Source organism: Haemaphysalis longicornis, unplaced genomic scaffold (assembly GCF_048455015.1).
Source record: "Haemaphysalis longicornis isolate Haplotype H1 unplaced genomic scaffold, Haemaphysalis longicornis Haplotype H1 scaffold_1, whole genome shotgun sequence".
Taxonomy (NCBI): domain Eukaryota; kingdom Metazoa; phylum Arthropoda; class Arachnida; order Ixodida; family Ixodidae; genus Haemaphysalis; species Haemaphysalis longicornis.
In genome coordinates, this window is record NW_027526203.1 from 410,145,280 (window position 1) to 410,159,596 (window position 14,317).

General features: G+C 48.6%; 1 protein-coding gene across 4 annotated transcripts in view; it reads right to left on the reverse strand.

Moving 5' to 3' along the window:
* LOC144155484 (uncharacterized) overlaps positions 1 to 14,317 on the reverse strand; it is a 234,114-nt gene that overhangs the window by 208,153 nt on the left and 11,644 nt on the right. The window lies entirely within an intron of this gene.

Sequence of the window (14,317 nt, forward strand, 5' to 3'; positions counted from 1 at the left end):
AGCATGAAACATTGCGGAGTGATCCCGGCCTCTCATCTCGCTTACGCAGAAACACACACGTGCGCCACCGTCATTACATCGCATCTTGTCCCTTACCTTTAACGAAAGTCAACTCGGAAGATTAGCGGCAGCATACAAACGTTTACTTTCGGAAGGGGGGGGGGGGGGGGAGGAGACTGCTACGGCGCATTTTCCGAAAAAATAATTTTGAAAATAGTGAATTACTCTTCTCTAAAATTACCACAGTCATTTATTCATTACAGTACTAAATTTCCCGACCAACAAATAACCACTACATCGCCCATTGCGGCAGAAAGTAACTAAATTACTGTAATTTCATTACAGTAATTGCATTACTACCATTCACTCATTTGCAAGACAACTGTTTGGAACCGCTCATCAGAAAACCAATTTTATTCCCAAAATCTAATACCGTTTTTTTATTAAACTTTAATCTTCACCAAGCCCCTATAAAAGGAAGCATCGATAAGGATATAATGAAACAGCAGGTCCTTGCCCAGCAGTAGTAGCAGAAGCGGAAGTAGCAGCCGACTAAAGCTCATTTAACTGTTTACTGCGCCTAAGCACCCGGAAGCCAAGACGCCATGCGCCGCCTTCAATGCATATTGGCGTTTCGTCTGGTTTGGATTTTAGATTGCTTCCATCATAGATTGACGCTTTAAGAAAAACGTTAAAGTTGTTGGCCTATTACCACTGAAAGCGCCCTACTAAGATTGCTTCAGGGGCTTTTTCTGGTAACATCGTTTTGTGTGCGTGCGTGCGTGCGTGCGTGCGTGCGTGGGTGCGGGCGTGCGTGTGTATGTCTCTGTGTGTGTGGAATAGAGAGAGAGAGAGAGAGAGAGAGAGAGAGAGAGAGAGAGAGAGAGAGAGAGAGAGAGAGAGAGAGAGAGAGAGAGAGAGAGGTGGCCAGCGCGCAATCAGGCACTGCAGGCGCTATACAGCTGTCGTTGGGCGCCTCGTTGAAAGAAAAATGAGAAGAAGAGCTCTCTACCATGCAGACGAGGTTTCCAGCGTCCACTGTGCTGTACTCCTCAGCCTACCTGGTAGGCGAACACGAAAGCCCGGCACTATTTCTGAGCGCAGTGCTGACTGGCGAGATTTGGTACAGTCCTCTATAAATAACAAAAAAAAAATGCCTCAGCGTTGCGTCGTTGTAGTCGAATGAAAGATTCATTTTGGCGCTCGTTAACCGCCTATATTTGAAGAAGAAAGCAGTGAACATGACCCTACAGTGGCGTCACCCCTGCCGGTCGGAAGAGAGGGAAGCAGGAGAAGTGGGGATGGTGCGGGGGCTTTAACCTCATCTAGAAGGCGTTGTGTAGACGAGCCAATTTGCATGGGAAAGAAGAAGAGAAAAAGAAGACGATAGAAAACTCAATCGGTGCCATTTCGAATAAACTCATCTACTCATTACAAAAGGCGCCCTCACTTCTTTAACTGCAGCTTACTTTTCTTTTTTTGTTGAGCAGTCGCGCAATACAAGTGTTGGAAACAACTGAGCATTTAAATCGAATGCCTGTGATAACATTCGAAGAAGAGGAGGAAGAAAAACTGAATTCGCAGTAAGAAAGAGGCTGGAGAAGCGCTTATTTCTTGCGTGATTGTTTGCCGCTTTCTCCTGAATACTTCTGCTACAAATACCGCGAAATTGGCGTGCAGGTTTGGTGAATCAGTTATGAATGTGACGAATTCACCACTCAAATATGTTACGACTGGACACACCGCCGCCGCTTGGATTCTCTTTTGCGCTTCGAAGGGTGTGTTCATGGATACGGTAGCCCCCGTGTGGAAGTAATTTGGGCGCATGCGTAAACAATCTCGTGCAGTCCAAATTAACCTGCAGTCCTCGCCGTACATTCGACGTGTCCTACGGCCCAAACGAGCTTTCAGCACGCAAAACCCCAGTTTGAGTGAGCTGAACGACTATGCTCAAGCTCGCTGAATTGAACCCCTCAGTGTGCTGTCGAATGCTTGCTCCCTTGTGCCTGTAATGACCCCTCATTTGACCGGGCAAGTAGCCATGTTCGACCTCCTCATGAGTATTCCACGCATGCATCACGTGACAGGGAAACGTGGTCGCTTCAGACATTTCTGGGATCCTTTGTCGTTTGTCACTAGATTTGGGCACCGATCACGATCACTAAATCGCTCCCAGTAGTTGCAGCGAAGGGCACCAGCGACACTCCGTAAAAATGTCACTAGTTTAAATTCAAGCGTCTCGGTGGCCGTATCGTTTCGCGCCAGGAGAGTTCCTTTTTATTTGCTATTATTTGTTGATGGAGTCGCAGGACGTGTAAAAAATGGCTGTTCATTTTCTCCCACCTGGAAATATTGACAGCGGCAGTGCAACGTCGGCGAAAGAGGCAGCGCGCCCGAATTTTCGGGGAGCGCAATGCAGCTTGCTTATGGATGATCCGTACCAGGTGAAAGCGGGTTTCTGATAGCCAAAGAGAAAATGTGGGCTTACCCTTCCCGCCCAACGATAACGTTGTCTACGAGGCGCGTGGCACGAGGCTACGCCTTAACTGATGCCATCCCGGTTTCCCTAATGTGTCGCGAAATTTCGCACTTGAGGATCTATGTGTTTTTGGATGTCGCATCAAGCACAGCTGTCATCGACGCGGCCAGAACTCAAAGACGCAGCTTCCTTCGCGCTCAGCAGCCCGACGCTTCGGGTACCGTTACCCCTCGTGTGGCTGGGATTCATGAACGTACGGAAAATTTGCCGCTGAGCGCTGGGCGACTGTTGCTCTTACAGGCAACGTTTACTACGCCACGACAAGCGCTGGCGGTAGATCATGGTGTAACAGGAGCTCTGGCAAACAGTCTAGCGCTCAGCGCAGCGGCCGGTTTGAACCTACTCAGCCGCGTTCTCCCGCCGCCTCAGGGATCCTATAATCAGGTCCGGGCCCATCATTTTTCCCCCGCCGTCGTTCTCCCTTTCGGCCGAAGCGATGCGTCGGGCGCCTGCGGAGGCGATGCGAGCTCGGCGCCGGGTCTGCACCTCTCCTCCCCTTCGTGTTGCTGCTCCCACCGGCACGCTCATTCTTCTTGCGTCTTCGTTTATTATCCCGCCGGTTGTAGTTCACGCGAAGCCCCCACTCTGCTGGCGCGGTGTCGGGACAAGAAGTCGCCGGGGCCAGGGCGCTTTTTCAGCACCTTTCAACTGACGCACGCTCCACGATCCAAGTAATTTCGTAGTTTTCCTCAATCATGGGAGAAAATTATATTCTTGTCACTTGGCTTTTACTATTGCGTAAGCGATAGGTGGGACACGTCGGTAAAATTTTTGCTTCGATCCACTTCGGTGTGTGAACGGAGCGATCGAAAAAAAAGACAAAGGAGGCAGCTGGCTTTGCAACGATGCCGACGTTGGCAGGGCGACGTCAAGTGGACACGCGGCTCGCCACCGTCATCTGCGCATGGTGGCAATACAGGGGAAGCCGTGCGCTGAGCCTCAGGTTCGTGAAGGAAACGGAAGAGATACTCACGCATTCTTAAAGGGGCCATGAAGACAAAATACAAGTTTATTTTATTCGAAAGATTTCGAGCTCTATAGTGCCCCCAGCGCTTGTCCAGGAGTAAACGATGCTTTATTCACTGCGAAATAAATAAATTTAAGGTAAAATTTTGATTCTCGCGCCAAAACGTGCTTCAAGGACGTTTGCAATGGCATCATAATAACAGGTCTTTCAGCTAAACTTGGTGTGGAGCGGAGACTTGCTTACTGTTAGTCAACCTAGATGGCGCCATCACACCGCGGCAAGCCGTTTTCTGCTTTGGTTTGTTTGTGACCGTATTTAAACCTGGCTTGTTTTTATTCAATGAGAAAATAATCGTTTCGCGAAACATGGCGCTCGATCGACAAATATGGTCACGTAAGACACCGTCGCTTGCGTCAATCGGCCAGTGTCGTCTGAGACAACCCCAAAGCCCCGCAGTGCTGTGCATCTAAACGAAGCATAGTGCGCGCAGTACCAACAGCAGTACGCATCAGTACTTCTATGTTTACGTGTGCCTTCGTAACTTCCACTGTTTGTCCCATCATTCTTTCTGATATAAAAAGAGTGTGCCCTAAATTTAAGCTCAAATAGCTCGTTCGCAAGCTTATAAGTTCTGCCTAATATGCGTTTGATTTTCCGGCCTCTGCTAATCGCAAAGCTGGCTGGTATGACATCATAGGTTCTGTTGCAGGAAATGAGCTAGTGGGTCGCAAGGCCATTCCATTTTTTCCTAATTATGCAGCTTATTAGAGCGAAGTTTACGTTAAAAGACGTGTCAGTATGATTCTAACGAGGCAATCTTTTGAATGAACCATGCTTGCGTTTTGTCTTCATGGCCCCTTTAAAGATGCACCGAAGGATCTTCAATTTTTTCCCCGTATTTCTTGCCTAAATTCGCTAACGGCGGGGTAGAAAACGTGGCTACCGAATGCTTTCCGATTTCGAACGTGAAAGCATCGAACGCGAGCATCAAACGACAAAATAACAACGTGAAAAGAAATGCCAATTAAAACTCTTAAAGCCTGCGAACATCACCCGCCGCGGTGGCTCAGTGGCAAAGGCGTTGCGCTGCTGAGCATGAGGTCGCGGGTTCGATTCCTGGCCGCGGCGGCCGCTTTTCTTATGGAAGGGAAAAGCAAGAACGCCCGTGTGTACGAGATTTCGGCGCACGTTAAAGATCCCCAGGTTGTCAAAATTAATCCGCAGCCCTCTACTACGGCTCGCCTGATCGCCTGCGCTGCGGCGGCGCGTTAAACCCTACAATAAATCAGAGCTTGCGAACATGGGACGCTGTTGTCTTTATATTTCTCTTTTACCAGATCTTAAACTACAAATACGCTCTAGCCCGTTTAATATGGATCTGCAGAGACCGCTAAAATTTGGTTTAAAGGGGTCCTGAAATACCTTCCGCCGATACGTGGATGTACATGTAACCAAATAAGACAATGTATTAGCAACCTCCTCCCGCAAGAATTTTGTTAAAGCGATGAGTATTAGCTGAGAAATCGTAAATAAAAAACCGCGCATTATCGTCGCGCCGCGTTTCCTCTTCCTTTCGCTGTTGACGGCGCGGGAGCCTTCCCTCCCATGATGCTGCGCTCTTCAGAGGTGACGTACTTCCGCTACGGCGTTCCTCAGACTGCCGCCTGCTACGCGCAAGCTTTGTTGACACCATGAATCCCGCACTCCGCTCAAGGCTGGAAAAGCGAACGAAAAATCTGGCCGCATTTGTGCGGCGGCCTGGCCTTGCCCTTTCGCGGTGTGCGTTGCTGCAGGGCAGCCCGTCACTTTTAAACGGCGGCGAACTCGCAGCCGCTCGGGGAGGATCGTGGGCTCGGTCCCTCATGCCCCTCATGCGCCGCGCACTGTTTATCCAGAAAGCGCCGTATCAGATGTGGCCCCGCTGGTGCCGGGTCTTATTTTGCGGTGGTGGTAATTCCGGCGGCGGCATGTGAAACAGACATTTTAAACCGATACAGAACCCGTGCACAAAATGCTTCAATAATGTGACCAGTTCAGCTTAGGGCGACGCGTGGTGGAGAGCGGCAACGTTGGCAAAACATGCTCCGGCGCGGCTCTGAGCTTTCTAGCGCTGGAGCGAGCGCCATTTCTTTGACAATCTCAAACATCGGTTGCCTTGGCAACAAGGCACAAACCGCCCCAGAAGTCAGTTACGGTTGCGTGATCCCGGTTCAGCTCGGGGCCCCACCTCGCGACATGTGGGCACTGCAGGCGTACCCCACTCACTCCCATTGGGAAGTGCGAGATGCGTTTGGCATTACAGGAGGCGATGGTGTGTGTGTTGTGGACGGTGGACGCCTTTGTTTCGCGATGAAATGCGACGTTGAGCTTCTCCGGGTGGATAGTGCTTCCCATGGTCTGGATTATCTTTCTCGAGCGACGTATAACTCAACCTCGCATGGGGTATGTGCAGTGTGCGTGGCTAAAATCCATCTCGGCTTGCGCGCCAGAGTTAAGTGACTTGCTGTTCGTCCCCGCAAACCGCGCGCGAGGTGAGTGCCGAATTTACGACGGGCAGGAGGAGGCAACCCATCGTCTGTCAATCGCGGTTCAGACTTGCAACGCATGTTGTGACGTTGTGTTCGTTCGAAACGCATCTCTGGATTGTTTAGAAGTGGAATAAAATGTATCCGTCAAACCCGGGCATTCGGCTTCTTGAGGTGCTCTGCACATTTCCAGGGGGTGCTCTGCGATTGCACGAAAGAAGTGCCACGGGGCTTCAACGCTTTCTTATGGAGCGTACTCAGGTAAGAGAATATCCATGTCGTGTTATGGCCGTGTTGCATTCAATACGAACGGTTAAGCGGTTGTTTACACTTGTTTCGTTTGTCGTAAAATGTCCAAGCACTCCGACACTCCGCTGGCAGATCAGCCGGCGAGCCGACGCTGAGCAGACGACTCATCTCTTTGCCGGAAGTGCGTGAAAAAGCCGCCCAATAGCAGGATCTGTAGCTCATGACGAACATCTGGGAATCGATGATGTAGACATGTGAAGATGGTGGCGTCCAAAACACGAAGGAAAGGGTGAGAAAAAAGCGACAAACTTTGCAACAAAAGTGTGAGCTTTCCGCTGCGCGTAAAAGAGTAATACTTGGCCCAGATGACCTTGACGACCCAATCTAACGATTGCGCTACTTCATTTAGTGTGCTCAAAACGCCTTTCAGGGCCCCTTTAATGAAGCGAACCAAAGTTCATAAAAGATCACGCCAGACGAAGGCAAATAACATTCATATTTTGTCCGAAAGTTGCTTTGTAGATACTGAATAACGAGCACAAAATATTGCCCTCAATTCTTCCTTCAATGTGTGTGTGTGTGTGTGTGTGTGAGAGAGAGAGAGAGAGAGAGAGAGAGAGAGAGAGAGAGAGAGAGAGAGAGAGAGAGAGAGAGAGAGAGAGAGAGAGAGAGAGAGAGAGAGAGAGAGATTATGCTACACAATTAATGAAGCAAGAGGCTAACGTAACTTAGTACCGCGGTCCTCGCCTGAGCAAAAAATAACGAGCACAAATATTGCCTCAATTCTTCCTTCAATGTGTGTGTGTGTGTGTGTGTGTGTGTGTGTGTGTGTGTGTGTGTGTGTGTGTGTGTGTGTGTGTGAGAGAGAGAGAGAGAGAGAGAGAGAGAGAGAGAGAGAGAGAGAGAGAGAGAGAGAGAGAGAGAGAGAGAGAGAGAGAGATTATGCTACACAATTAATGAAGCAAGAGGCTAACGTAACTTAGTACCGCGGTCCTCGCCTGAGAAAAAAATTAGCATCGTTTAGGTCGAATTGCAACCTGTCTGCTATTTTTACTTCATTTGCATCATACCCGAATACGCCAGTCAAATTCATAATTTGCCACGTGCGTTTCAAAGTCTCTTCGCAGACATTCAGCCGGTAGCAGTGAAGGGAAAGCGCGAACAACCACTGAGCGTGGTGTGGGCGGCGGTTGATATCGTCGAACACGAGACATAAAAAAGGCGGAACTAAAAGAGGGCCACTGGACATTTAGCCCCTTTACAGCTTGGTCAATGACCGTGGGTTATAAACAAGGAGTGAATGGGATAAAAAGGGTGTGCCCGTTCCCCAAAGGGGACAGCCTCACCGTTCTGTGCACACACAGATGAGATTTTTCTGCTCCTGGGTCCTCCAACAACGTTTAATCCCCCGTCTGGTCGCGTACTACGCGCCAGAAAGCGGGAAGGAGTGATATAAATATTTGTTGAAGCTACATTGGTTGCCTCCTGTACGCCGAAAAAAAAAAAACGGCTCTACGTGCTTCGAAGCCGGAAACGGAGGGGCATCGTTTATTTAGGCGCACAAGCCGCGCCACACGCAGTGGACGGAATCACGCCGCTGTAACGCGGGATTTTATTTTACCCCATCATTCTTGCTTAATTAAAAACCGCGCATGCGAAGCGGCTCTTCTTAATAGCCTCTTAATTACGTACGTGCTTCTTGAGGTACTCTGCACATTTCCAGGGGGTGCTCACAGCCTTGAACTAACATTTAAAGGGGACACCTGAATAATTATGAGCGCTTAATTAATATCTTCGCGGAGAGATATCCATTCTGGCCCCACAAGAGGCCACTCATGTTATTTCATCCGGGTACGCAGCTTCGACCTCCTTTAAAGCCTGGTCTCAATTACACGGCGACCGTAGCGTCACACGGGCAACTTAACGACGTGACGAGGAAGGAAGAGCGGAGGCAAATTGATACGGGCAATTTTTCGCTTTGAAGCGGAATGCCGCCTCGGTGAAGAAAAATATGCGGGGTAATTGCCACGGAAAGAGAGAAACGAACAACGAGCAAGCAGAAAAGAGCGTCTCCCATTCCTGTGACCGGAAGCGGCGTTGATAGCTTGGCGCAGAGTGACGACAGGGTTCGTCGAGTACCAGAAATTGAACCGCGCCGCCCGAGAGCAAAATGATCTGCCGACGCGAGCACATTACTCTTGCGCTTCGCGGTGCGTGCCTGGGTTCGCTGCACCGACGCGAAGGAGGGCAAGATGAGACTCGTTACGCATAAAGGCCGGGAAATTTGCGGGATCGCGTAGCTGCGCGAAGGGTGGTCGTGCCGCCCCCTTTGTGGGGGGAGTCAGCTCCGGCGCGTCGAGCCCTTTTATGCGCCTCGGTGTCCGTGATCGCTGTTTTGAGTGGCTGTGCACGCCTCGATTGCCTTGTATTCACCCAGCGAAAACGATGCTATTACATCAGTAGCAGTGCTCATAATCAATCAATCAATTACGAGTTTATTAACGTCGCCCAAGGACAGCCGATGGGCCGCTATGCTGACGCACAGATAAAAGCAAAAAACATGCAAAATCAAAACTACTACTACCACGGAAGAATAATCAAATACACCGCACAGCTGTATAGGAGAAAATAGGCGAGCGATGCGACTGCAAATGTCTGAAGTGAGCGGGTAGAGTGAGGAGAGAAGTTACATCGGCAGATTAGAAGTTGTGAGTGCTCTGCAGCGTCATCAGGAGAGCGATGCCTTACAGGGTAGCGTTCCAGTCGACTAACCTGAAAGGAAATGCGAGGAAAGCTTTGATGGAATGTAGACAAGGCGCAATCCCGAGTACAGCGGTCCTGAGAGGCTGGTGAGTGAAGCGATATCTAAGCGTCGACAATTAGCCACCTCGCGCTCTGTCAATACCCGGGAGTAATTTGTTTTCCTTTAGTGGTAGGTGGCCTGGTGTTTTTTTTTTTGTTTGCATGATGTGTTGTTTTGTTTGCTCTCTGCACAGCATGCATGTTAAGGACTTCTTTCGCCCATATTTGTTATGTGTTGCCCACTGTAGAAGTGTCGTACTATCTTTACACGTTCGTCTGTAGTTAGAAGTGTTCTCCTGGTCTGTATGAGAAAATTAAGCGTGATAACGTTCTATAAAGTCAGTTTAGTACGTGTTCATTATGTGCACGTCATCCATGTTAAAAGTTTTTTGTCCTTTTCATCCCTATTTTTTATGCGTTGGCAATCGTCGGACCCTGAACAGGGTAATAAACCATTTATTTATTTTTGCTAAGATTTAGTCGAATAAATTGGACCAAAGTTCATAAAAAGCTACGGCAGACGAAGGAAAATAACATTCATATTTTGTCAGAAAGTTGTTTTGAAGATACTTAATAGCAAGCACAAAATATTCTCCCTTCAATGTATGCTACATAATTACGGGAGAAGCAATTAACGCTACCTGATTATTTATTTATTTATTTATTTATTTATTTATTTATTTATTTATTTATTTATTTCACGCACGCACACGAGATACGGTTCGCCACCTCCGACCACGGGTCTGCTGGGGCAACGACTTTGGGGGTGCCGGGGGGAAAGTGAGGACATGAGGGTGCACAAAGTTTCTGCGTATATCGCGTTCTCTGCTATTAAAGCCGGTGGCGTCTTCACCGAGGAGATCGGAACTTTGAACGTTTCTCCTTACGTCTCGTATTTGTCGACGTACTCGCCACGGCTCACCGTTCTGATTAATCATCAACTACGCCAAACATAATAACACTAAAAAAGAAATGCCACACGCCAGTTCATTTCAACCCAGGTATGCCACGATGAAAGCTTCCCGTTTCGCCTATACCCACCTCTATTCCTGCCAAGTTTTTTATTCGTTTCTTTATCACATACCTCATTCACTCTTCCTGTTCTTCTGAGGCGCAGTTTGTACCCCCCCCCCCTCTTTCCCTTGTGAAATTCTGCGAGCGCCCATGCGTGTTACAGCACGTGATAAGCGGCTGTTCCTGCTCATATAAACACGAGAATTATCTCATGGGTGTCCACCCACCGCGCAATGCCGATCACGGAGGCGACGGTCCGGCGAACAGCCCGAGACCACGGTGTAGCAATTAGTTTACGTATTTAGGCCCGGGACACTGCGCTCGCCAAAGCGTCTAGATAACGTTCGCCGCAGAGCGAAACACATGAAAGTTCGCCCATAGCGCTGCTGTACATGTAGGAAGCCACAATACAAAACGATATCTAGAGGTCTAAACGTTCAGTGTCCATTGCCGCTCAGCCACCCACTATCCGGCGCCCCCTTTGTGCGTTGTTTTCGTTATGGAGGCCGATAACTCTCGACCCATATCGTTTGCTGTACACCGGCCGCTCGATGAAAAAGGGGCCGTGGCTGTACTTACATATTTGAAAAACGTCGTTGACCTGTCTCCCCACCGTGCACGCACAAAAAATTTGCGATAAAAGGAGTGATTCGATGACCAAGACGAGCATATGGTTTGGCACAAAAAATGTTATCTGTGAGGTGACTTAACGCAATGCCAGCATCACGGTTTACGTTCCGTGATATCACCGCATAGACTAAATTTCTGAGTTCGATCGTATGTAGGCAGCCGTTATTCCCCGCATTTACCCTTTGGACGTAGCGACAGGTTCTTTTCGTGTACAGTGGCGAAACATACCGACGGAAATATTTCGGAACGCAAGCGTGCGAACCCTTCGCGCTTGTGCGTCATCGGTAACTCGGTTTAGTTAAGAACTTACGTGGCCCTGACAGTGACGCACTGCTTCTTTCGTCGTTCCAGAATTTTCAGTAGTTAAATAAAAGTCCCCAAGAAACGACAGCCACGCACAAAATTCCCCCAGCTTTACGCTCGCGCATTCGCTCCGTCGGCTTACTCGTGAGAGCTTCGCTCCGTTGCTAAACCAGTTATTTCTAGCGACGTGCGACGATGATGACACGCGCGTATTTCAAACTTGGCTTCCTGTAACACCTTCCACGCTGTCCGCAGGCAAACTTCTCTTACTACCACCTCTAACAGGCACGCTCCATCTTCTCAACCAGCTGCGCACAACTTCTCACACGCTTCACAAAACCGACAACATCGCTATAGAAAACTTTCCGCATGCCAGTAACAACGCCCAACTATTAGAACAAGTGACAAAATTCGTTTTCCAAATTGGCTTTCTTACATTGTGTAGTTACGTTGTGTAAAGGATAAGCGACGCCCACTTCCATCCCAACTGGTCCCTGAGTGCGTCCTGCTGCGTGCCATCCCAAGTGACTCTTCATTGCGCAATAATGCATCTTCAACAACGCTCTCCCACCCCGCAGGCGGCCAAGAGTTCCTACGTGGACTAGGAACATGGCAAACCCAAAGTAAGGACATGTAATTACAACGCCCTCTTTTCCAACCACCTTCCCCTTTTTCTGAGACAGGGCTTCTTGGCGTCCTTTTTGCAGTAAAGTCATTCATTCATTCATTCATTCATTCACTACCACACGCCCTATAGCCACTGGTGATATCTCTATGCCCAAAAAATTCTGATACACGCATGGCGCCCAAGTGCCGCTTCGCGTTACCGCAGAAAAGGCGCCCTCCCTGCCCTCTGATATAACAATGGATGGCGGTTGAGCTCTGATGCGCACTTGCGTAGACGGCGAATATTGCGAGAGAAGCGGCCTATGCAGTTTGACGCAGTTACTTAATACTTGAAAATGTTACCCGAACACTGGCGCGGCAGATAGCCGGCTGTAACAACTTCGACTTCGGAAGCTCTTACGGACATCACTGCCAAGGAGGAAACACACATTCCATGGGATAAACAAACTGCGCGATCAGGAGCAACACACAGATGTTCAGAGCTTTGCATTTGACAGCAGGGAGCTACCGTGATGCGCGCACATTTTTGCAGGAAATGCACGCCCCTACGCTTCATCTGCACTTGAAACAAGTCTGGCAAGTCGTAAAGTGAACCGGGGACACGCACAATTAATGGCTAAAAGAAGTTCATTCGACCGACGGAGGTGTGGGCTGTGGCACCGCCATCTGTGCAACATATCGGGAGCACCGTTCCTCTTGCGCCTAAAGGATGCTGTCTTATGCCACCGAGAAGGAGAAGGTCATGCCTGCCGGCGAAGGTAACCATCTGAACCCGTTAGCTCCTTTTCTTTAATTTTTTTTAATGTAGGCTAGATGAGATGGCACGCAAAATTATACCTGCGTAGGGCCCCAAACTTCTTGATCTCATCTGCCCATCTAACTTTCTGCCGCCCCCTGCAACGCTTGCCTTCTCTAGGGATCCACTCTGTTATACCCTTAATGACCAACGGTTATCTTGCCTTCGCATTACATGCCCTGCCCACGTCTATTTCTTCTTCCTAATTTCTACTAATATGTCCTTAACACGCGTTTGTTCCCTGACCCACTCCGCTCTCTTCTTGTCCTTTGATGTTACACCTATCATCTTCCGCTCCATTGCCCGCTGTGTCGTTCTCAATTTAAGTTGAACCCTCTTAGCGAGCCTCCAAGTTTCTGCCCCGTAGGTGAGTACCGGTAAGATGCAGCTGTCATACACTTTCTTCTTTATTAAATTGGTCGCAGTTAGCACAGGACCGGGGTAATTGGAGATTAATGGGAGAGGCCTTTGCGCTGCAGTGGGCATAGATAGGCTGGTGATGATGATGAGGGCCCCAAAAGTTCCCACGGCCATTACTGATAGGCGCAATAAATATCTGGGAGAAGAAAGCCGGAAATTACCGCGAACGAAACGGGGATATTTTCACAAACGTAAAACGGTTTTGCGTCAAAGACTCTTCAAGACCACCACCCCTTCCAAAAAACCAGGCCAGAAATGGAAACGGGCAAAGTAATCCGTTAGCAGTTTTGATGCGGAACGACAAGCAAAGCAAAACCGGCGGTGGCTGATTGCTGTAAAAGTATTTGCTCAGAACTCACGTTTGTGGTCGTCATGACTGTGCACCATACTTTCATTTGCTGCCTGGAACATTGAATACACTTTTGATGGCAAAATCATAGCAAGAATATTACATTGCGAATTTCGGCATACCGGCTCCAGATTTCAGTTTGGATAGGCATGCGAGACGATGACGTACTACTTGACTCGGATGGCGAACAAAGCGGCGTCCTCAGATTCTCGTGCCAAAAACCTGCCTTAAAAATCCCCACTGGCTGCGCGTAGCTGTCATTGAAATTTCCAGTGGCTGTGAATGCTGGTATGCATGTTCCCGCCTAACGAACATCCCCATCGGCTGCGGACGGGAGTATGTGCCGAACTGACGCCCCCATTGGGTATGCGACGGTCCGACGTTCGCCCCAACGTTTGTGCTTTGAGCTCTGACGTCGCCCACCGGTACGTGACTCTTGACGTACGATGAGTTTGACATTTTTATTTTGATTTTTATTTATTTATTAGGTACCCTCAGGGCCAGAGGCATTAGAGAGGGGAGTGGGTTACAAAAGTTACAAACATATTACAAAACAGTGCAGATAAATAATAAACAGAAACAAAACCAGGAAAATGCAATGTACTTCAAATGCTTCTGATTATGCAATGTTAGCTAAAGCAGTTTTAAAAAGTTTTAAAAATCAAACATTGCTTGGCACATGGCTGGGATTTGGGACCAAAGATGGGGCCACCTGGCGTTAAGGCTCAATTAAGGGTGCGGAAACACTGAGAACAGAATTCAATCCTCGGTACTGACAAGTCATTAATTATATTCTTGACACCTGCATTCAAAGCGCCCGCGCGCGCTCACGTGGCTTTTCGGTATTAAAACTTCCTGTTAGAGAGTTAGCAAACCGGAGAACCAGTCCGCCATAACACGCACGCACTCACACACCTTATACGGTCAACATTTTCGCCCCTTCAGTGATTACTGAAGGCACTATTTTTGCCGTGTTCGTAACAAGGCTTCTTATCTGGTTTATTGAACCATAATTTATGAAAACGTTTTTTGGTAATATCCATTATTACGGATGACTTGTTTCGCATGATAGATTCGTACGAGAACAGCAATGTTC